Source organism: Dipodomys merriami, unplaced genomic scaffold, assembly GCF_024711535.1.
Source record: "Dipodomys merriami isolate MVZ:Mamm:240054 unplaced genomic scaffold, mDipMer1.0.p SCAF_371, whole genome shotgun sequence".
NCBI lineage: Eukaryota > Metazoa > Chordata > Mammalia > Rodentia > Heteromyidae > Dipodomys > Dipodomys merriami.
The window spans coordinates 145,492-170,423 of record NW_027205282.1 but is presented as its reverse complement, the minus strand read 5'-3'; the positions used below and the strand labels follow the sequence as shown (position 1 = coordinate 170,423).

At 38.5% G+C, this 24,932-nt stretch overlaps 1 long non-coding RNA gene across 1 annotated transcript in view; it reads right to left on the bottom strand.

Annotated features, from left to right (window-relative positions):
• The window catches only part of LOC138804758 (uncharacterized), a 62,126-nt gene extending 44,011 nt beyond the window's left edge, over nucleotides 1-18,115 (bottom strand). The window contains exons 1-2 of the long non-coding RNA XR_011365340.1: nucleotides 17,838-18,115; nucleotides 16,707-16,826 (exon numbers count right to left, since the gene is read on the bottom strand). This is a non-coding gene — a long non-coding RNA (uncharacterized lncRNA). The remainder of the gene's footprint in view (nucleotides 1-16,706; nucleotides 16,827-17,837) is intronic.
• Between the last annotated feature and the right edge of the window lie 6,817 nt (nucleotides 18,116-24,932).

The following is a 24,932-nucleotide window of genomic DNA, read 5'->3' as shown; positions in this document are numbered from 1 at the left end:
CACTGCAGTTACATATTCATCCAAACCCCAGCTAAACCAACTATTTAAAAAATTACAAGCATTACTGCAACAACGTAATGCCAAAGTTTTGTTACTCACATTAGAACTCACTCTTCGTTACTTGGGTACCTTGTATATGGCAATAATCAGTTTGATAAATTAGTTAGTTTTGCTTCTGCTAAACAGGATCATGCTCATTTACATACAAATGCTAGCCATTTACATATGCATTATAAAATACCTTATTCTCAAACTAAACAAATTATAAAAAGGTGTCCTATATGCAGACCAATGCATTTGAGAATTGTACCTGCTGGCGAAAATCCTCGTGGATTACAACAGAACGAGCTCTGGCAAAAGGATATAATCCATGTATAAGCCTTTGGCCGTTTTTCCTTTCTACATGTTACAATAGATATGTATTCCAAATTTGTTTGGGCTTCTGCCCTTATGGGAGAAACTGTTAACCATGTAATAGAACACTTATTGGAAGCTTTTGCCATTATGGGAGTGCCTGCTAAAATAAAGACTGGCAATGGACCAGCCTATAAAATATCAGATTTAAAAGATTTTGTAAACTTTATGATGTGGTACATATTACAGGAATAGAATATAACCCCCAAGGACAAGCCATTATTGAACGAGTTCATGGCACACTACAACAACAAATTAAAAAATTAAAAAGGAGGAAAAGGTTGGATGAGGGTATGGAAATTTTGTGGTTTTCCATGCAAAATCTTAAAATAATTTTACATCTAGCTCTTTATATTCTTAATTTTTTAAACTTACCACAAGGAGATATTTTAACTAGAGCTGAGCACCATTTTGAACATATATCAGAGAAACCTTATTTAAATTCTTCGGTATGGATTAAGATTGCACTGGATGCAGAATGGCAACTAGGAACATTATTACATAAGGGGAGAGGATAAGATTTTGTGTCTACACAGGATGGCAAACAATACTAGCTTCCTGCATGATGGATACAGATGAGGCCCAGTGAGGACAGCCCTGTATCCTTCAAGGAATCAGCCACCAATTGAGGAAAAAGAAATCCCCCTGCCCACCTAGGGACAGGTTAAAAAGTTGCCTGGAGAAAGACAAAAGATGTTACAATGCAATGGTAAACCTGTCCCAGCTGAGAATTTGTTCCTGGCCATGTGTGCCCTGCTTACTGTAAACTCTGTCCATGCTAATGCTAATGTAAGTTTTGGGGCCTTTATTCCTAACCCTCCTTTATTGGAACCTGTTGTTTGGGTAGACATGGATATAACCATCTATACTGTTCCTGCTGTTTTATCTCCTCCTTGGAATAATTTCACATTTTGCAATAAGGATGATGGTAGCTTTTAAAATTTTACTTACTATACTCATTCCTTGCCTGTTTGTCTGGGGCCTCCTCCATGTTTAGTAATGAATTGGCAACATTGGGTTTTACCTGGGAAATGCACTTCCAATTTTAAAACACAGCTGCAGCGATTAACTACTTGGCCATTAATAGCAGCTGGGAAAATGTCACTGATGGAGAGTTATCCTTACCTATGTGCAATGATTTACTTATATTGATTTAAAATATCAGCCTTTTGTGTGGCAAGAGTGTAGAGGAACATTTGGAAAAATGTTCAATAATTTTATTAATTGAGGACCTTTTGGACAGTTTATTAACACATGTTCATAATGGAATATTACCATATATGATTTATCAAATGTTACTAGGATGCCAGAAGCCATTAATGGATCGCTTACTGGAGCTCGATTGATGGCCTGCAGAGATGGAAGCATTGCCAATGCTCTATGGGTTTTCATGCCTGCACCCACTGCTGTTCAGACTCATCTTTGGAAGGTCGCAGCGGCGCTGAAACCTGTGATGCTATCAAATGGATCGTTTTCAAGGACGGTGAACTCTGCATCCACTTATAATTTTACTTTGTACAAATCTTATGATGCAACAGCTTGTGTACCTCTGCCTTATGCATTTTTAGTGGGAAATTTTACATTTTCTCCTACTATTTATTTTTTTAATTGTCACCTGTGTTCTTGCATAATTCCTCTCTTAATTTTAATGACAGTGATCGTACTATGATATTACAAGAAAGAACTCATATTGGCCTGATAAATTAGGAAGAGAATAGTCCCAAAATTCTGTGGATAGTGTTGTTATTGAATTTTTTTTTACCAAACTACTAAAACGTGCAAAGCGTATGATTGGAGCCATTGTAGCTGTGATCTTAAGCTTAATTGCTATTACCACTGTTGCTGCGGTGTCTGGAATTGCCCTACACACTTCCTTACAAATTAGCACTTTGTGGAAGAATGGCACCGGGATTCACATGAATTGTGGGTCTCACAGGTAGAAATTGATGCTCTATTACAAACACATTAATATTCTTAAACAGACAGTGGAATGGTTAGGAAACAAGTTATTGGTTGTAGAAAAACAGTTATTGTTAAAATGTAATTGGAATTTTACTACCTTTTGCATTACTAATGTAAAATATAAGAAATCCATACATGATTAGAATGTAATACAGCAGTATTTTTCTGGAAATTCTACTGCTGCTCAATTGATTGCTCAGTTACAATTTAATGTACATGAGATTTTTGGTAAACAATTTACAAATGATGATGCTTCTAATATTGCTAATGCATTCATTAAACATTTGGAAGGGTTGGATCCGAAAGAAATACTACAAAGCATTTCACATACTGCTAGTGGTATGGGAATTATGATTGTTATTATTTTGTTTGCACTTGTACTGTTATATTTGATTTTTATGAAACCAATGCAAGCATCTATGATAACTCTGTGGAAAGCTTTACTTTTAAAACAAAAGAAAAAAGAAGGAAATTGTGAAGACTCAGGGTCTATGTTTAGGGGGCAGAATGATGCAGGCTTCGCCTCAGGATTATCTGAAGACTGTATTTGAGTATTAGGAAAGCTCTTGGTATGCCGGGCTAGAGAGGGAAAACGTTCTCTCTCCCTATCTCAAAAGACATGTCACAGACTCCTGAAGGCTGAGGAAGTAGCCCTTCTTCTTGCTTAATCATAGATGAACAGCTGGTCAAGCATTTTCCTGATTGGTTTGAGCTTGCTCTAAAATAGTTTAGATAATAATATACCAAGACATTGTCTCACAGGTCAAGTAAAAATGTATCTTTTGAAATTTTTGTGTCAATGTCTTCTGACCAAATCTTGGCAAAGATCATGCTTGCTTGTCATTAAATACCACTAACAATAAAGCACAGCATGCAGTGACAATTGCTGTTTGCACTCTGCATCCACAGTGTCCTTGTGATTTCGTTACCCTTACCCAGGGACCCCAACGCACTAGACGTTGAGAAAAACCCACCCAGGCAGGAAGGTTCTCTAGATTCTTATCTCCAATAAACTTCTTAGCAAAAGCCAGACACAAGTGAGCTGAGGTTGGAAATGGTAGGACACGGGCCTTGAGCATAAACAGGCTCAGAGACAGTGTCCAGTCTCGAAGTTCAAGACTAGGACAAACCAATAAATCAAAAACGAAAATAAAACAAATCCCAAACTTAGCATTTTTCTCACTGTATACAGAGGCACGTAATTAAGGAAATTGCTTCCTGTGTTACATACAGGTAGAAGAAAGAAGATTTCACACAATTATTCTCTTCATACGATGTTATACCAAAGCCTCAAAAAATTGCCCTTTTTCTAAATGTATAAATTAATATCATCCATTTGTTGCCAACTCTGTCTTCATTATTCACATTATCATTTTATACATGAAGTGTTGGTATTATCTATTAACTGAGTTCTAATTATTACTCTCATGAAAGAAAATTCTAGGCAAATAGAATGCAAGAAACATTTGTAAATTTTTCAATTAAACCTCTACTTAAAAAGAATTTTGTAGTATCCTATAGAATATGAAATTACAAACAAAACCAAAATATTTATTTTAAATATAAACTCTAATTTAGCAAGATCTACATAGTGCTACATTAGATTAACTTTGCTGTTTTTCCAGGCTTAAGCTTTTGTAATCCTTCATCCTTTCCTTGGAATATATCAAAATGATGATTACTTAGTTTTTCCAGGCTTAAGCTTTTGTAATCCTTCATCCTTTCCTTGGAATATATCAAAATGATGATTACTTAGTTTTTCAAATTTTGGATGGGAATCATGAGCCATTTTGCATCTAAGAATGTTCTGTAATGAAGAGAACATTTCAAACACAACTGAGGATTACATGTGAGTTGCATTTCAATAGGAAACTTGACTTCTCAAAACATAATGGCAAAATTAGCCCAAACTTCCAACTTTGTATTCCTTTCTTGTTTGGTTTGTTTTATTAAGACAAAATTATACTACCTGGTCCAGGGAAGGTATCACTGTATAATTCCACTATCTAATCTCCTGTCTTAGTCTGAGTGCTAGAATTCTAGCCTTGTATCACATTGCCCCTCCATAGTTTCTTGGTTTATTTAATCTAGATACAGACTAGCAATTCTGAATTTCTCCAGTAATATTATCCACAATACTGCTCAAAGTGTTCATGTACTCTTTTCAAAGATGTTCTAACATTTGACACAGGATATGAACATTTTCAGATGCACCCGCAGGAGTCTCTGATTAATTCCTCCATGGACCCGTTCTCATTAATAATAATTACTTGACTCTCTTACTATCTCTGGTCCCTATCTATGTAATATTCATAAACTTTTTTGAAGAAGGTTCTCTTGAGGAGTTTCTAACATTAAAAATTATCACTTGGTTCTAGTCTTACTCAGGACATATTTTCTATTGTTTTCCAACTTTTCCACATATTCTGAGAGTTGCTTCATATGTGTATTTGTGTGTGCATATAAGTGTCTCTGTATATATGTGTATGGTTGTATGCATGTATACAACAGGGTTAAGTTCTTATTCAGCAATCTTGCTCATGAGTGGTATTCCAATACTTGAGCCATGCTTCCAATCCAGCTTTTTGTTGGTTAATTATAGCTTCTCAAAGACTGTCCTGCCCTGGCTGGATGCAAACTGAACTTCCCATACACCTTTACATTGTTAGGTTTTATTTCTCCAGTAGTATCAACTTTTAAATTACAAACATTTTTGTGAGTGTAAAGGCTAAGCTGTAGCCTAGATTTTTAACTTACGAATTCATATAAAGATAGATGAACATGCACATTATATATGCTGTGTGTACACTGTTAGAAGTGTGATCCTAAGCTGGGTGGTGGTGAGATATTCGGATAGGGTTCAAAGCCAGGCCGGGCAGGAAAGTCCCGGAGACTCTTTTTCCAATTAACTACAAGAAAACTGAAAGTGGCACTGTGGCTCAAGTATAGAGCATTAGACTTGAGCTGAATAACAGAGGGAAAGCTCCCAGGCCCAGTGTTCAAGTGCCAAGACCACCAACAACAAAAAATACATAAGTAAAAGAAAGAAAATAAATGTGATCTTTTCTACCAGTTCACGGCTAGTATAATCCCTGCTCTCTCAGGATGGAATTTTTTTCCAATTAAGTCCATGCTCTTATATCTGAATTGCATTGGAAAGAGAATTATGCTTCCATTCTACTGTCTACAAAGTTGCGTGATTAGCAAGCGTGATTTAGAAAGGGAGTGGCCTCATACTTCCTGTTCCACGTAGGAGTAGTGCTTTCTCTATATCACTCTCAAATTTACATACTGGACTTGGTTTTATTGTTTCAATGTGGTCTTATTTGTAGAATCTTCTATAGTGTATTGAACCCTTATACTTAAACACAAAACTTCTCTTTCTCCTATTATTGCTATTGTTTTCTTACTGTTAACTCATGAACAGTTGGGAAATAATGCGCAGCACATACACTTACAAAAAAATGATCTGAGAACCTTCTTCCCGTTTAAAATTCGCCTTAATTTATAGAGAACTTACAAAGTTTGAACTCAAAATACTAATGGAAAATGTATTTAAGAGCAATATAAATTTCATATTTTCTCTTTACTAAGTTGTCTCTGAAACACGTGTAACCTCAGATCAGGGTGTCTTTGTGTTATTTCGGTGAAGCAAGAAAACATTCATTATATCTCAGGCAGCACCGTAGATTGTTCCTGGAAATAACTGCTACTGGATGTGGAAACTGATCCCAGGAGATGAATGGAATATAGAGGATTGACAAAGTTCAAGTTAACTTGTGCTTTCCTTTTTACTGTACAAGAAAGTCCCAAGGCTTGAAGCAAACTCTGTCCCCGACTTTTTCGTGTGTGTTTTTACTCATATATAACTTTTCTGTAAACTTCTAATTGAGAGAATTACAAAAAGATATAATGTGCCATTTGAAGGCCAGCATAGAACAAAAAGAAATAAAATTGTTTTAAACATATTCTAATGCAGGGACTGGGAAGTTGCCTCAGTGGTAGAGCGCTTGCCTTGCATGCATGAGGCCCAGGTTCAATTCATCAGCACTATATAAGCAAAACTTAAGCCAGAAGTGGTGCTGTGGCTGAAGTTGTAGAGCTCTAGCCTTGAGTTGAAGAGCTGAGGGACAGCGCTCAGGCCCAGAGTTCAGGCCCACGACTGGACCCCCCAAAACAGTTCAACTGCCAAGAAACAATGACATGGAAGTTTTAAAGTGTCTTACCGCTGGTATTTTCACTCCTGAGATGATTCTCTTGTTTCAGGAGTCAGTTTTCAATTCCTTTAGTTTGGTCTTGAATTCTCCAGAGGAATAAGGATTCCAAAAAAGCATCCAGTGAGTATGATCAGTACTCCTTTAAGGAGGGTCCCAATGAAATATCTGGGTTTTTTGTGTTTGCTTGTTTTTTTTAGTTTGTGTTGGTTATGGGGCTTGAACTCATAGGCTGGATCCTGTCCCTGAACAGTTTTTTTTCCTGCTAATCTGCCCCCAAAGCTAGTACTCTACTGCTTGAACCAAAACTCCACTTGTGGCTTGTTTGCTGTATAATTACAGATAAGAGTTTGACAGACTCTCCTCCCAGGGTTGGATTCGAACTAAGATAGTAAGAAAGCCAAGTGACATCAACTGTATAGACGTCTCTCTTCAAAGAAGAAATATTAGATGTTTATTGTGAAGCTAATATTTGACATTTTTTCTTTTTTTATTGTGGGAATACCATAGAGAGGAGTAACAATTACACGGGCAAGATAACGTGTACATTTCTTATCAAGCATTGTTGCCTCTTCGTTGTTTCCCCTTCCCATTCCTTCCCATACTCCCCCTCTCCATAGTTGTAAAGTTCGTTTTTTGACATAACGACTTGTACATCTCATTGTTGCAATGGGTCCACCTGAATCCCTAAACAATTTGTTTTTAGAGAATATGTCCAGCACAGATTCCATAACATAACTCACCAAAAGTAGGTGCACTGAATAATTTTGGAATTAATTTTTTTTGCTTGGGAAGATTATTGATCTTGCCGTTCCTTCTGGGGAACCTTAAAGTCATATTTCACCTGTTTTGTTGGTTGTGGGGTTTGAATTCTGATCCTGGGCACAGGATCCCGCTTTTCATTTCAAGTTGAGCGCACTACCACTTTAGTTACAGCACCACTTCCGGGTTTTTGGTGATTAATTGAAGATTAGGGTCTCATGGACTTTCCTGACAAGGCTAGCTTTGAACCACAATCCTCTCATCTTAACCTCCTGAGTAGCTAGGATTACAGTTGTAAACCAACAGCACCCATTTCATATTTGCATTTAGGTGGACTGAATGACACTGTGTAGACAAAGAATGGAATTTTAACCAAATGATGACATTGCAGCTTTTCAGAAAAATTGAGGTAGCAGTAAATATGTCCTCTTTTCCATTTTGTTACATTAATGACTCATGAGTTATGGGACCCTTATATTAGCATCCTGTGACATCTGTATAGGTGTATTTACTATCAGGAAATGTTCATAGAGAAATATAGAAAGACTGAGATTTTTAGAAAACAAAGGAAATAAGGTATGAAACAACAGCATAGAAGGAGGTATATTTCGGGAATTCTGGGAAGATGGCAGAGGAGAAGCTGGAGGGAAATAAAAAGCTCTTCCATAGAAAGCAGTTATAGAGTTCCAGTCGACAGTCCTAAGCCAGGAATCACACCAAGTGTGCCATCACAGGACAGAGAGGCCAGAGAGGGAAAATCCAGGCAAGGTGACAGATCTGCGCTCTTGCCAGCAACTGCTGCTGCTGTTGTGGCAGTGGTGGCAGTGGGGGAGGTACCGACATACCTGAAACAGAGAGAGTCTGGGGACAAAAGAGCCAGACACGGAGGGCAAGCAGATCCTACTCAACATCAGCAAGAACCGACAAGGAGCAGACATCTGCATTTCGCAGACCAGAGATGACCCAGGAACCAAGACTCAGTATGAGTAGAAGCCTGACTTGCTCACTCCTTCTCAGGGAGCAGAGGAGGGAAGGTCACCCCTCCCCCCCCCCAGTACCGGAGATCTGCATCTTGGATACCGACAAAGCTTGGCGGAGCTGCTAGCTCCAACTCAGGCCTTGGAATAAAACTAGGGTCATTTAGCAGGTCACAAGAACTTAATGGCGTGACCTGCCAGACTCAGCTCCACCCAGGGAAAAGTCACCCAGTTCGGGCGACAGCCCTAGGATTGGCTTTCTTCATTGGGTAATCAGAGCCACAGGCTGCCCCTCTCTTTAGTAGCCTCGACATCAGCAAACAGAAAACCTGAGAGTGGCTCCAGGCTGTCCTCTGTGAGTTTCTCACAAACTAGGCCCCGGGAAAAGCTACTCTTTGCTGAAAGGCCTGAACTCTACTCAGAACATCGCCTCATCACAGCATCTCCAAACTTGAGGAAAAAGCCATCTCCCTCTTTTGTGATACTCAAAGCACACCCCCCTCCTATTGAACTAACTTGGGGAGGATCGAAAAATCCTGGGTAAAGCAGAAAATTTTTCTGCCTGTCCAAACAAACTGACTTAAGAAACCAACCAAGCCACAAGACCACAAGCAGACCAGAGACTACAACCAGAGGCTGATTACAGACACAAGGAGGATACAGGATTTTTCCCAACCCTCCCCAAAAAATCAAAGAACTTTTTTTTCCTCTTCTTCTTTTTTATTATACCTTTAAAAAGTTTTTTTTCTTTTCTAAAACTTTTTTTAATCTTTAATTTTTACCTTTTTTGAAAAACAAATATTTTCTAGTAACTTTTTTCCCCCTTATAATCTTTATTTTAGGGACACATGTGTGTGTGCGTTTTTCTTTCTTTTTTTTTTTCTTCTTTTAAAAATTTTTTTCTTTTTGTGTTTTGCTTAGCTCGACTGAATTTCTGATCTTTTTTTTTCTTTCTTCCTTACCCTTCTCATCTTTTCCTCTCTTTTGTTCCTCTTTATGGGACTTAATTGTTGTTATGCACATCCTCAGATAAACCCGTAGTTAACTATTAGGCTCTATCCCCCATTGTGTACACACTTAATCCAAATTTATTACTCAATTCAAAACTTCTGAGACTTAAATTCCTTAATAGCAGTACTACCTCTTTATACCTATATAACATTTTAAGTATTTTTATTTTTAAAATTTTCACATCTCCGTTATATCCCTCCCCTTCTCTGAATATATTCCCATTCTTTGAATAGTTTGTTCTCAAATCTGCATATTACTAATTTTTATTTTTCTATTTTTTTCTGGTCTCTTTTTTCCCTTTCAATTTCTTCTTGTTTTTTCTCTCTCTACTTCCATCCTATCCAACCTATTTCCTACTTTGAGACGAGGACTTAGTTAACTCTCCCTGTATCTTCCCACATCACTCCATTAGTATTTTTTTACCCACATCTCTCCCTAACCCTAATAACTTCTGGTTTACTAAATTCTTCTTTGAGGTTCATAGCCCATTAATATATAGTTGTTTGAGGTTGAATAAAGGTATCTGTTGAACTAGATTGTGTCTGCAGACTATTGACTATGCAAACTCAGACTTTGGTTGATGCTTGCCTTAAGTTAGTGTTCTTGGACAAAACTGGTGTTACTTTCATTCCAAATGGGCAGAGTAAGGCGGAAAACCACAGGAAAAATGGCAGGTCCGGGTATCTCCATTCCCATTCATGATAATCAGAGGACAGAACAGATAATGAATAATTCAGAGGAGAGTTCCCAAATAGGTCTACAAACACTGCTGGCAAACATGATAAATGAAAAGGTTGAAACCATACAAAGAACTCTGTATGAGCATGATAGAAAGAGAGAGGACACAAACAAAAGGTCAATGCAGGAAAAGATTGAAAATTTACAAAGGATTCTGTATGAGCATTAGAGGGAAAGAGAGGAGACAATAAAAAGTTCTATACAGGAATATCATGAGGGTGAGGAAGATACTCAAAAACTGATACAGGATTTGCGTGTGCAGCTTCTTGAGAATACTCAAAGAGACAGGCAGGAATGGCATGAACAGGAAGAAGCTAAGCAAAAAGTAATACAGAAATTGAGAGAGAAGGATGAGAATACACAAAGATCACTAAAGGCATTCATGGGATCCATTAACAAAGAGCTGAAGGAAGTCAGGGAAACCACAAAGGGAATGCTGAATGGAACCCAACAGAAGGAATGGGAGTCCAAGGAAACCATAACCAATTAACTAAGTGATTTGAGAATAAACACTGAACACCAAATTAAGGAAGTAAAGAAGTCCATACAAGATCTAAAACAAGGCTTCAACAAAGAATGTGAAGACATCAAAGCTGACCAATTAGAAGGAAAAGAAATAAAAAACAAAGTAGAAAGTCTTAACAGCAGGTTAGACCATGCAGAAGATCGAAACTCGGGGATTGAAGATAGCCTAGATATTATAGAGAAAGAACATACAACCATCCAAGACAAGTCCAAAAAATATGATAGATCTATCCAACACTTGGAAGACACCATCAAAAGACCTAATCTAAGGATAATGGGTGTAGAGGAGTACCTAGAAACAGAAGTTAATGGTCTAGGAAATTTGTTTAACAGGATCCTAGCAGAGAACTTCCCAAACATGCAAAAAGATAGGCTTATTCAGATACAAGAACCTTTTAGAACTCCAAATAGACCAGATCAGAATAGAACATCACACTGTCACATTATAATCCACACAGGATCAACTCAGACAAAGGAAAAGATCCTTAAAGCTGTCAAGGAGAAAAGGTTAATCACCTATAAAGGGAAATCATTTAGAATCACCTCAGATTTCTCAGCAGAGACAATCAAAGCAAGAAGAGCCTGGAATGATGTATGCCAAGCCCTAAAAACAGACAAGTATCCACCAAGAATACTGTACCCAGCTAAACTCTCCTTCATAACTATAGGCCAAATAAAAACCTTCCATAGCAAAGAAAAATTGAAACAATACATCTCCACCAAACCAGCCCTAGAAAAGATTCTTAAGGATGTCCTTCACAGAGAAAACCAACAAGACCACTATAAAGGCCAAAAAACTGCACCAAAAGTGAGAATCCAAGAACCATAGGAAGAACACAGTTTTCGCAACCCCAAGAAGGTGGATAACATGGCAGGAACTCCCAAATACCTCTTAGTCCTAACTCTTAACATTAACGGACTTAACTTTAAAATTAAGCGACATAGACTGTCTAGTTGGATTAAAAAATAAGATCCTTCTATCTGCTGCCTTCAGGAGTCACACCTTGCCCATAAAAACAAACACATTTTCAATGTTAAAGGCTGGAGCAAAATCTACCAAGCAAACGGCCCCCATAAACAGGCGGGAGTTGCAATCCTAATATCAGATAAAATAGATTTCAAATTAAAATTCGTGAGAAGAGTTAAAGAAGGTAGCTAAATACTAATTAAGGGATCTCTCTTTCAGGAGAATATTACAATTCTAAATATCTATTCGCCAAAAAATGTAGCACCCAAATATATCCAAGAAACACTACTTTCCCTCAAATCCCATATAGATCCAAAGACATTAATTGTTGGGGATTTTAACACACCACTCTCCACACTAGATAGATCAATTCGGCAAAACTCAACAGAGAAACATCAGAAATAAACAGCTGCATAGGTCAACTAGATTTAAAAGACATCTACCTAATATTTCACCCAGCAGCATCAGAATACACGTTTTTCTCAGCAGCACATGGAACATTTTCTAAAATAGACTACATTTTTGGCCACAAAGCAAACTTGTCCAAATTCAGAAACATTTAAGTTATACCTTGCATTCTCTCTGACCACAAGGGAATAAAATTAGAACTCAACACTAACAGCCACCAAAGAATTTCCGGTAACACATGGAGGCTGAACAACAGTGTTGGACACCCAGTGGGTCATGGAAGTGATTAGATGTGAAATTCAAGTATTCATGATATTCAACAAAGATGTACACACAAATTACCAGCTCCTCTGCGACATAGCAAAGGCAGTACTCAGAGGCAAGTTATAGGTCTGAGTTCCCAAGTCAACTAATTGGAGAGATCTGAAACCAACACATTAATGAGACGTCTGAACCTCCTTGAAAAAGAGCAGCAAGATAAACCCCAATCAGGTAGACGGAAAGAAATAATTAAAATTAAATCAGAATTAAATGAATAAGAATCCAAAAAAAAACTATACAAAGTATCAACAAAACAAAGAGTTGGATCTTCGAAAAAATCAACAAAATTGCCAGACCCTTAGCAAATCTTATCAGAAAAAGAAGAGAACACACCCAAATAAATAAACTCAGAGATGAGAATGAAAACATCACCACGGAAACAACCAAGATTCAGAACGTTATAAGGGAATATTTCTCAAAACTTTATGCTAATAAGTTTGAGAACTTGACAGAAATAGTCCTTTTCCTAGCAAATATTGGCATGCCAAAACTAAACCAAGATGAGTTAAATCAGCTTAACAGGCCCATATGAAGCATTGAAATAGAAACAACAATAAGAGACATCCCAGCTAAGAAAAGTCCAGGACCAGATGGTTTTACAGCAGAATTCTACAAGGCCTTCAAAGCAGAGCTCACACCAATACTCCTCCAACTCTTCAATGAAATTGAAAGAGAATGTTCACTACTGAACTCGTTCAATGAAGCCATCATATCCCTCATACCAAAACCAGGCAAGGACTCATCAAAGAAAGAGAACTATAGACCCATTTCTTTGATGAACATTAATGCAAAATTTCTCAACAAAATTTTGGCCAAACGATTATAACAATTCATCCAAAAAATCATACACCAAGATCAAACAGGATTCATTTCAGGGATGCAAGCTGTTTCAATATACGCAAATCAAGTATTATTATTCATAACATAAACAGGAGCAAGGATAAGAACTATATGGTTATCTCAGTAGATGCAGAAAAAGCATTTGACAAGATCCAACACCCCTTTATGATGAAGGTTTTGGAAAAATTAGGAATCCATGGAACATTCCTCAATACAATAAAGGCTGTATATGACAAACCTACAGCCAGCATTATACTTAATGGTCAAAAACTAAAGCCATTTCCTCTTAACTCAGGAACAAGACAAGGATGTCCACTCTCTCCACATCTCTTCAATCTAGTATTAAAATGCCTAGCTACAGCAATAAGACAAGATAAAAAACATAAAGGGGATCCAAATAACGAAAGAAGAAATAAAACTCTCCCTCTTTGCAGATGACATGATCTTGTATTTAAAGAATCCCATGGACTCCACTCCCAAATTACTCAAGCTGATTCAAAACTTTGACTAAGTAGTAGGGTATAAAATTAACCCCAAAAGTCAATGGCTTTTCTGTATGCCAACAATGAGAAAAGTGTGGATGAAATTAGGAAAGGAACTCCATTTGTAATCCCACCTCAAAAAATAAAATACCTAGGAATTAACTTAACCAAAGAAGTGAAGGACCTCTATGATGAAAATTTTAAAATCTTGAAAAAGGAAATCAAAACAACTTACAAAATGGCAAAATCTCACATGCTCCTGGATTGGAAAGATTAACATTGTGAAAATGGTAATACTTCCCAAGGCTATCTACAAATTCAATGCGATACCTATCAAAATTCCAAACTCATTCCTCAAGGAAATAGAAGAGGCAATCCAAAAATTCATATGGAACAATAAAAGACCCCAAGTAGCAAAAATGCTCCTCAACGGAAAGAACACTGCTGGTATAATGTCAATACCAAATTTCGAACTCTAATATAAAGCTATGGTAATCAAAACTTCTTGGTACTGACATAAGAACATGCCTCAGGACTAATGGAATAGAATTGAAAACCCAGAAATGAACCTATAGACCCATACACAATTAATGTTTGATAAGGGAGCTAAAATAATAGAATGGAAGAAAGACAGCCTCTTCAGTAAACGGTGCTGGCAAAATTGGTTAACTACTTATAGAAAACTATAACTAGATCCTTATATAACACACTACACCGGAATAAACTCCAAATGGATCAAAGACCTCGGAGACAAAGCAGACACTCTGAAAACGTTACAGGATGGAATAGGAGAAACCCTAGGTCTCCTTGGCTCTGGTCCAAATTTTCTTAATAGAGACCCGGAAACACAACAAATTAAAGAAAGGTTGGACAAATGGGATTGCATGAAGTTGCAGAGCTTCTGCATGGCAAAGGACATAGCTAGCAAGATCAGTAGAAAGCCCACGGATTGGGAGAAGATCTTCACTAGCAATATAAGGGATAAGGGTCTCATATCTCAAATATACTTGGAACTCAAAAAAATCAAATCCCCCAACAACATATCCTCAAAGAAACAACTGCCCAATAAATAAGTGGCCTAAAGACTTAAAGAGAAACTTCTCTGAAGAAGAAACAAGGATGGCCAATAGACACATGAGCAAATGTTCAACCTTCCTAGCCATAAAAGAAACGCAAATCAAAACAGCATTGAGATACCACCTCACACCAGTTAGAATGGCTATAACCAAGAACTCTATCAACAACAGATGCTGGAGGGGATGTGGACAGAAGGGAACCTTACTTCATTGTTGGTGGGAATGTAAACTTTTTCAACCACTTTGGAAAGCAGTATGGAGGTTCCTCAAGACTTCACATAGAGCTCCCCCATGACCCAGCAATCCCACATTTGAGCATTTACCCAAATTTTCACAAACATGACCACACTAAAGCTACCTGTACAACTATGTTTATTGCAGCCTTATTTACCATAGCTAAAATCTGGAACCAACCCAGATGCCCCTCAGTAGATGAATGGATCATGAAAATGTGGTATATATACACAATGGAATTCTATGCCTCCATCAGAAAGAATGACATTTCCCCATTTGTTAGGAAATGGAAAGGCTTGGAAAAAATTATATTAAGTGAAGTAAGCCAAGCCCAAAGAAACATAGGTTCCATGGTTTCCCTTATTTGCAATATTTAGTATATGTTTGAGTAAAGCAGGAAAGGTCAGATAATGTGATGTTAGGAAAATGAACCCTTGATATGTTTTTAAATGTTTTATTCTTTCATGCCTTTGTTTCTAACTCATTTATAAGATTATATTTTTGTTGCTTTGTATGTCCCACCCCCAGAGTACAACCCCTGCTTTCACTATATTTGATGTTGGTATAATTTGTGGAGGAGATGTGGAAAAACAAGTCGTTTAAGGATACAGGTGGACCCGATGCAACTATGAGAAGTACAAATTGTCATGTCAAAAACGAACTTTACAACTTTGGTGCGGGGTGTGGCCTTTGGGGTTGGGGCGTTGGGAGAGGCTGGGAAGGGATATGAAGGGTAAACAAAGGAGGAGGCTGCAATGATTGATAAATGTACTCATTATCTTGTCCATGTAATTGTAACGCATCTGTACAGTGTGTTCACAAAAAATAAAAATAAAAAATAAAAAATTAAAAAAAATTTAAAAAGAAAAAAGGAAAAAATGCACACAAGTTAAAAAAAAAAAAGAGAAACTTTTATCACGCAGAGATTAAGAAGTAGCCTAAGAGATTTAGAATGATAAAGGCAATGAGCAAAAGCCTAGTTTACAACTATTTCTTCAATAACCAAAAATGGTTCTCTAGACCAGTTTCTGGTATACCTTATTTACTATCATTTTTTTCCTTCCATCTGGAGTTACTCCTTATTTTCTGTCACAACTATTAATTAGCCTCTGCCTTTTTGATGCCAAAACTGATCAAAAGGAATTCAAAATCACACTTAGACTACTTTTCACTTTGTGATGAGCAGTGATGACACAAAATCCTTGAATCCTTGAATTTGCAGAATTAATCTTCAGCTCACATCTAAGCACATTCCTGGCATTAATTGCGGTGACTTAATGAACAAAACTTTTTTCAACACAGTATCCTAACATAAGTAAAATACATGAATTACGGGCTATTATTAGGTGTCAGTATGGAAGTAGCAATTATGTATTTCAAATATGGGTTCTTTATTTTCCATTTACTAATTTTTTTGCCAGTCTTGGGGCTTAAACTCAGGGGTAGGGAATTATTCCTGAGCTTTTTTTTTCTCAAGGCTAGCACTCTACCACTTGAGGCACAGCATTCCTTCTAGTGTTTTTCTTTTTTCTGTGTTACCGAGGAATTGAACCCAGGGCTTCATGCATGCTAGGCAATCACCGTACCATGAAGCCACATTCCCAGAGCCCTAAATGACTTTCTTAAGAAGGCATTACATTTTCACTCCGTAACTATGTATCATAAGTTTGGCCAGGTGCTAGAAAATGATGTAGAAAGCAATACAATTCAATAAGTCCAGTAAGGCTGGATGGACAATGAATTTCATGGTCTAGCCAGGGAACAGTGGGGCTTACCTCAGGGAGCTGTTTCAACAGGCTGAGCAAGACAGCTCCTGTCCCACAGCCCACCTCCAGAATGAGAGGGTCACCTTGGATTCCAACCACATGGGGATGCTGGACCCCCTCCTCCAGCACCTATTCAACCAGTTTTTGTAAAAGAGAGAGAGAGAAGTCAGAATTAAAATTAAGTTGAGTGCCGGTGGCTCAGAACTCTAATCCTAACTACACTGGAGGCTGACATATGAGGATCATGGTTCATAGCCAGCCCCCGCAGGAAGGTCTTTGAGACTTTTATTTCCAAAGAACCACCAGAAAACCACAAGTGGTGCTGTGGGCTCAAGTGATAGAGCACTAGCCTTTTGCTGAGGAGCTCAGGAACAGTGCCCATGCCTAGGGTTCAAACCCCACAAGTGACAAGAAGTGGACTTCCTACCACAAGAAGTGAATTGAATTGCACCCATTGTCTTAGGGAGCATGGTAGTGAAGTCAGGCCGAGCTTCCTGTGAAGTTGAAGTCATAAGGACGTCACCTGACTTCTCTGTGCCTCGGTTTCCCCAGATGCAAAATTCAACACAGTAAAGGATCCCCTTCCTCATGGGGATAGGGTAATGATGAAAGAGAGCCATGGTTTGTTTCAAAATCCCCAGTTGTTGCATGATTAATAACTGCTCCACCTGAGTCCTTTGTGGGTATCTTCCTGTCATTTGCTCACAGAATTGCAGAGAACCTTCTCTGTATGCCACTCACTCCATGCCAAGCCATGCTCCAGAGATTCCCTCTCTATAAATCCCTTGTTTCCTCAAAACCGTCCTGTGAGGAGAATGAGGTCTGATGGTTGTGGCCCTACCCAGAGCTTCACCTGTGGTCAAGAATCGGGTGCTGTGAACTAAAAGTTTGGGATAATCCATCTAAATCGCTGACTGAGCATGGCGCTACATGTTTACAACTACAGAGGACCAGGCCTGGTGGGGCATACCTGTCCCAGATAGGAGAACCTCAATCCAATCCAACTAGAGCATATATTGAGTTTCTGTTTCAGAAATGCCCAAGACAGAAAGGTGGCTCCTCAGATCCAAGAAAGGGGTCATGGTGCCCCCAGAGGCGTGTCTGATCCCAGGTAGTGGTCATTTGGGAGCAGCCACTCACCTGTGCTGCTGGGAAAAGCTGCTGGAGGCTGCTCCAGGTGGGGCAAGCAGCAATGGCAGCGGCATTGCAAACACATGGGCCAAGAGCAGAGAACCAGGGCCAGGGACCAGGTCAGGTCTTTAGGCGGGCTGGCAGTGTACCATTGCCTGAGGTTTGAAATCCTGCAACTTGGAAAGGTGAGGAGGGAGCGAGGGTGTGGGCAGGTATCTCAATTTTCTACTATATTCCAAAGTTGCTTGAGTCTCTTCCTCACCACTCAGCCACCTCTACCTTCCTCAACTGCTGGTAGTGTTGTAAACTAACAGAGGGAATCCCGGGTACTACTAGGCAGCATGGAATGTGGGCGTGGTCACCATTCTTATATCCCATTGGTCAGAAATAATCATGAAAGAATGGGGGTGTGGCCAGAATTCTGTGATGCAAGCAGCATTTGCGGAGTCAAGAAGATAGCAGCTCCCCCAGCCCTTTTCCCACTGAACAATGTCCAATTCAGTTGGAGATGAGATGGTGACCTGCTTTAGCTGGATGACTACACAGATTGTTCTGTATGTCTGTTTGTTGCCAGACCCGGACCTTGAACTCAGGATCTGGGCACAGTCTGAGCACTGCTTTTGTTCAAGGCTCGCCCTCCACACTGGAGCCCTGGGCTTCTGGCTTTGTTGGCACTGAAGTTGGACAGAGGTGTCAAGGACTTTCCTGACTAGGATGACTTTGACCATGATCCTCCCATCACAGCCTTGTAAGTATCAAGGAGGACTGCTGAGAGCCACTGGTGCCTGTCTAATCATTGGTCTTGCTGATATTCTTGGACAGCCCGGTGAGTACCCTATCTCCAGGTTGAAGTGGTGGGAGCTGGAGCTCACAGTTGGAATCCTGGTTCTGCCACCTCCAAATGGCTGGAGATCCTAAGGAACTCATTCCTATCCATATTAATACCAATGGAATGTGATGTATGTCATGGTTGGGCAGTTCTTGAATGATTCTAGGATATAATTATAAACAATTATATTATAGGACACTGATTGATTTTAGTTAATTCTTTATTAAGCAGTTAAACAATCACATTCATAAAATGGAGACATTATGAAATGCTTAAGAATTGGGCCTCACATACTGCAAAGGTACCATTTTTCTGCCAGCACTGGGATTGAAACTCAATGTCTTGGTAACTCTGTTGCACTGTGTGGGAATGGGAAGCTGACCAACTTAAAGTCAAGAAATTCAGGTCTGTTCCTTATGCCTAAAATAGATCTCCATCACTAGAAAACATCCTATTCATGTACAATTTACATGTATGATTTTTATTTATATACATATGTTGACTCCATATTGCATTCAGTGTAGTTATTTTATTTTGTTGTTTTATTCATGTATTGACCATTTATTTTATTGACTATTATGGAACATAAAACATTGATTACATTGATTACACAGGATATAGGTCTGCATATGTATTCCACTTCATACCTGACACCCATGACTTTCACAGAAAAGGAAAACATGTATCACCATCATCTTCTTACTCCATGATTAATTTTGGGGAGTGCTGGCATCTGAACTCAAGACCTACAAGCCTTCAAGGCCCAATTCATGAATGGGTGAATGTTAGCATGCCATCCTGGGGCAAATTGAGCTGACAGGCTGTTTCCAGGTCCTCAGATCAAGGCCCAGGGGTGACCAAAATAAGAAAAGATTGACATGCAGATGGCAGTATGCTAATAAATATAAATCTTTATAGAGTGTCAGAGAAGTCTATACAGTATTCAGTTATATAGACTACATTCCTTCCAATTCCTGGGTATTAATTATACCTCCATGTAATTAATGTAATTAAGGTAATGTAATTAATTGTTTTCATCCTTAAACTGTTAATGAAATCAGTGTCCTTTAATTATTGCATTCCTTTAAGTAATAATATTCTTTCAATACTTCATAAATATTAAATAAAATGCATCAACCTCCTGAAATGATGCTGTCTAATTTTATAGGAGCATCATTCATGATCAATTCATTCAACCGTGACATTGACAATATTCCATTGTTAATCCTATGGATGGGAACCATTTTCTTAGTAGCTCCTGCCATTGGTTGGTCTCAGGACAGGGATTCGAAATCAGGGCCTATGTTACCACGTGGGCCTATGGCATCCCTGATAGTCTGGCAGCCTTCAGCAATGCAAGATGAAGTACCCTTTGCAACAGTGTCATTCAGACCTATGAGGGTCACCATGCAAAGGAAGAAAACATAAAATGGCCATATTTTTTCTGTGCATTGCTTTCTTTGCAAGGCCTGAGGGTCTATGATCCCAGGAGGAGCTGTAGATCTAGTGGCTGCAACCCAGCCTAGGGTGATCAAAGCTGAGGCAGAGTTGCCTCGACCTGAGTTCAAGCGCCATATTGAGGAAAGTAAAATTTAAGAAAAATTTAGCTCCCTGGCTTGCAATTCACGCTGTTTATTCTTCCAGGCTTTGGCTTTGAACTCAGGATCTGGGTAAATCTGCAGCAATGTGGATGAAGGGAAAGATCACCGTATTTGAAGAAAAGAAAGTTAGGCCTGTTCACTAGTCCTGTATTCAAGCCCTAGCCCTGGAAACATACTATTTATATACATTGTAAAGATAGGATTTATACTTACCTATAGATGTTCAGTCCATACATGTTTGGTGTGGTTGTTCTTGTATTTTTTGTTTAATTCATTTATTTACCATTGACTGTACTAAGATGAAACACCTTAATTTTATTACATTGATGACATCCTATCACAGAGCATCTAGATTTATAGAAATGTTCTCCATCATGCCAGGATTCTCAGGATCACCCAGGATATTCAGAGAAAAGGAAAATAAGTTTCACACTTGGCTTCTTACTACAAGATCCACTTGTTGGTAGTGCTGGGATCTTAACTCAGGTCCTAGTAGGACCAATTGACGAATAAGTCAAGGTGAACACACTAACCTGTGAGCAACTAACGAGCTAGGCCATTCCCAGGATCTGAAATTGATTGCCAGGGTGGTCCACTATAGTCATGAATTCATAATTTAAACATACGATCTATATTGACATACATGTTTGTACAGCATCTTGTGTGAACTTCTTCTTATTTTGTCTCTATTTCATGGAGGTATTCTGTATTTTACTAAACATGGTGACAGGTATAACTTTGCTGACATGGATGACAACCTGTTTCTATGGTTATAGGGTTGCTTATGAATTCCTCTTCTTGGTTGAGACTCAGGACTTTCACAGGAGAGGAGAAAACGTGTGCAACAACTGGCTTCTGACATCAGGAAGAATCTTTTGTGAGCGCTGGGATTTGAATTCAGGTTTGGATAGCTCTGTTGCACTGAGAGGGATGGGGAAGTTCACCATCCTTGAAGACTAGAATGTCAGGCCTGGTTTAGGGCCTGATTTGAAGCCCCAGCACTGGACAAAATAGCAAGCCCACCTTTTTTAAACATAAGATCTCTCTTTACCTACAGGTGTGGTATGCATCTTGCATTCAGTGTAGTTACACTTTTTATTCATTTTTATTTATCTTATTCATGGATGTATTGTGCATTTTATTGAATATGGTCACAGATAGAACTGTGCTTACATTGATGACCACCTATTCCCATGGCTATTGAGTTGCTTATATAGCATTTTCTATCCTCAATGAGACTCAGGACATTCACAGAACAGGAAAACATTAGCAACCCTGGGCATTTCACATTAGAATGAATCTTTTGGCAGTGCTGGAATTTGAACTCAAGGCCTAGCAGGCCCAACTGGTGAATGGGTCATGGTGAGCACACCAGCTTGTGAACCACTAAGGAGGTAGGCCATTCCTGGTACCTGTGATGGAGTCCTGGTGGGGGCCAATATAGTCATAAATTCATAATTAAACAAAGGATCTATATTTCCAAACATGAGTGGGCGACACCTTGCCTTTGGTGTAGTCATTCTCTTTATTTTGTGTCTTAGTCATTGATGTATTGTGTATTTTCTTAAGTATAGGTTGACAGATATAACTGTGGTGAACTGGATGACAACCTATTCCCATGAATATAGAGTTGCCTATACCGTCTCTATCCTAGCTGAGACCCAGAATTTGCACAGCACATGAAAACAGGTGCAATGACTGGCTTCTCACATCAGGGGGAATTTTAGGCTGTGCTGGGATTTGAAATCGAGGCCTAGGAAGCCCAACTGCCCATTGGGTCCAAGTGATCACACCAGACTGTGAGCCAGTAAGGAGCTGGGCTGTTCCCAGGAACTGAGATTGAGCCCCAGGGAGGCCAAAATAGTCCTCAATGCATCATTGAAACATGAGATATATATTCACATCCGTGTGTGGACTGCATGGTATGTTAAGTGTAGTTATTGTCTTTATTTTATATGCTATTCATGGATGTATTGTGTATTTTCTTGAGTATATGAAGACAGGTATAACTCGGCTGACATGTATAGCAACTTATTCCCATGACCACAGGATGGCCCATGCATTTTCCATCATAGCTGAAACCCAGGAGTTGCACAGGAAAGGAAAACAGGGCAACGATTTGCTTCTGACATCAAGATGAATCTTTTGGCAGGGCTGGAATCTGAACTCGGGGCATAGCAGGCATAATTGGTGAATGGGTCCACATGAGCACACCAGCCTGTGAACTATGAAGAAGCTAGGCATTCCCAGTACAAAGAAATAATCTTATAAATATGTTAGAAACAATTGCAAGCAAGAAAAAAATACATTTCAATACTTATTCTTGGGTTCATTTCACCTATCATATTGATCTGGTTTAATCAATTCTCTGCCTTCACTACAAGATTATTTGAAGAATACATAAGATAATTGCACTGAGAAGTGATTTAGAGAATTAATTCATATTGTTTATTTTTAATTTTTTGAGGTAAGTATTTGGATTCAAATTCAGAACCTTGCATTTGCCAGGCAAGCATCTGACCACTTGCACCATACCACATCCAGCAATGTTTGCTTTGTTTGTGTTTGAGATAGAATCTTGTATTTGTTTATTCCTAGGCTATCTGGATAGTGAACTTCATAGTTTTATGTCCAACATAGGTAGGAAGACAGCCACACATTGGCACACCCAGCTTTTATTGATTGAGCTGGAAGTCTCTTGTAGCTTGACCTTGAACTGCAACTATCGACATTTCCATTTTCAGAGTAGCTAGGATTATATGTATAAAACACCTCATTTGACTTATTATGTATGTTTAGGAAAATTCTGAAAGTATGAGAAAATCCTCTAGAGTTCCTAACCATATCCAGATTCTAGGTGATACACTAATGATTATTCTGTCAAAAACTTTTTGACATTATTCTCCCAAACGTTTTTAAAAAATTTTTTTCCGCAAAATGCCGTACAGAGGGGTTACAATTACATGAGTAAGGTAATGAGTGCATTTTTTATCAAGCATTGTTGCCTCCTCCTGTTTCCACTTCTCATCTTTTCTGATCTCCTCTCTACAACCCCCTAACACCCCGCCCCTGGCAAAAGTTGTAAAGTTCGTTATTGGACATAATGAATTGTATAGCTCATTGTTGCAATGGGTCCGATGTATCCCTATTTAAAGGTTGGCTTTGCCCATTCCCTCCACAAATTATACCAATATCAAATAAAATGGAAGCAGGGGTTATACCATGGGGGAGGGACATCCAAAGCAACAAAGAAATAATCTTATAAATATGTTAGAAACAATTTCAAGAAAGAAAAAAATACATTTCAATACTTATCTTGGGGTTCATTTCACCTAACATGAACTTATCTTACCTTTTCTGCTTGTGTCAAAAATATACTAGTTATTGCAAATAAGGGAAACCATGAGACCTATATTTTTGGGCCTGGCTTACTTCACTTAATTTTTTCCAAGTCTTTCCATTTCCTAACAAATGGGGCAATTACATTCTTTCTGATAGAGGCATAGAATTCCATTGTGTAAATATACCACATTTTCTAGATCCATTCATCTAATGAGGGGCATTTGGATTGGTTCCATAACTTATCTATGGTAAATAATGTTGCAATAAAAATAGTTGTGCTGGTAGATTTCGTATGATCTTGTTTGTGATCATTTGGGTAAATGCCCCAAAGTGGGTGATAGGGGAGCTCTGTCTGGAGTCTTTTTGAGGAACCTCCCACCAACTATGCAGTAAGATTCCCTTCTGTCCCCATCTCCTCCAGTATCTGTTGTTATTAGAATTCTTGATTATAGCTATTCTAACTGGGCTGAGGTGGTATCTCAATGTTAGGTTGATTTGCATTTATTTTATAGCTAGAGAGGTTGAGCATTTCTTCATATGTCTACCGGCCAGCCTTTGTTCCTCTTCAGAGAAGTTTCCCTTTAAGTCTTAACAACTTATTTATTGGGCAGTTGTTTTTCTGAGGATTTGTTGTTGGGGGATTTAATTTTTTGAATTCCAGGTATATTTTAGATATGAGACCCTTGTCCATTGTATGGCTACTGAATATCGTCTCCCAATCAGTGGGCTTTCTATCCATCTTGCTAGCTATGTTCCTTACCTTGCAGAAGTTGTGCAATTTCATGCAATCCCATTTGTCCAAATTTTCTTTGATTTGTTGTGTTTCTGGGCCTCTACAAAGAAAATTTTGGCCTGTGCTAAGAGACCTCTATTGTTTTCGGAGTGTCTGCTTTGACTCCGGAGGCTTTCATCCATTTGGAGTTGATTCTTGTGCAGGGTGATTTATAAGAATCTAGCTTGAATTTTCTACAAGTGATTAACCAATTTTGTCAGCACCATTTACTGAAGAGGCTATCTTTCTTCCATTCTAATTATTTAGCTTCCTTATCGAAGATTAGATGGCTATATATCTGTAGGTTCAATTCTATTCCATTGGTCCTGAGGTCTGTTCTTCTGCCATTACCAAGTTGTTTTGATTACTATGGTGTTGTAGTAGAGTTTGAAATTTGGTATTGATATTCCTCCAGCACTTTTCTTTCTGTTAATGATCTTTTATGCTATCCTGGGTCTATTATTGTTCCATATGAATTTTTGGATTGTCTCTTCTATTCCTTAAAGAATGAATTTGGGATATTGATAGGTAATGCACTGAATTTGTAGATAGCCTTGGGA